This window comes from Astatotilapia calliptera, chromosome 6 (genome assembly GCF_964374335.1).
Source record: "Astatotilapia calliptera chromosome 6, fAstCal68.1, whole genome shotgun sequence".
In the NCBI taxonomy this organism is placed as follows: domain Eukaryota; kingdom Metazoa; phylum Chordata; class Actinopteri; order Cichliformes; family Cichlidae; genus Astatotilapia; species Astatotilapia calliptera.
Genome location: NC_137427.1, coordinates 4,146,279 through 4,146,731, shown reverse-complemented (window position 1 = coordinate 4,146,731; position 453 = coordinate 4,146,279).

The window sequence follows — 453 nt, the reverse complement described above, 5'->3', positions numbered from 1 at the left end:
TCTGTATTTTATGTCTAGGAGTGTATTTTGCTGGGATGATCATAAATTATAGCTGAACTGATAAACTACACACAGGATACTTCTTTGCTCACAAGGCAGGAAGACGTTTCCTTATTTGGTCTGTACCGGTTTGAACTGGGAAAGCTGACACACGAACCTTTTTTTTTCATCTATATAAACTGCTGTGTATCAAATAAACCTTTGAGTTGATTTGGGAAGGCAACCTGAAGCAGTCTGTGTTTCCTTGTTCTCCCAAGCTGCTCCCGGCGCTGTAACTAACCCAGCTGAACGGCATACCTGAGTGTTACTTTAAATAATTAGGAATCTTAGAAGGAAAGGACAAAACTCTGCTTATCGCTCACGCCACGGAGGAAACCCGGGAAGGCAATTTCCTTCAGTGACCCTCCCATTGTTTGTGTTTCCTCCAAGTTCTTGAACCGGGCATCCTTTTTG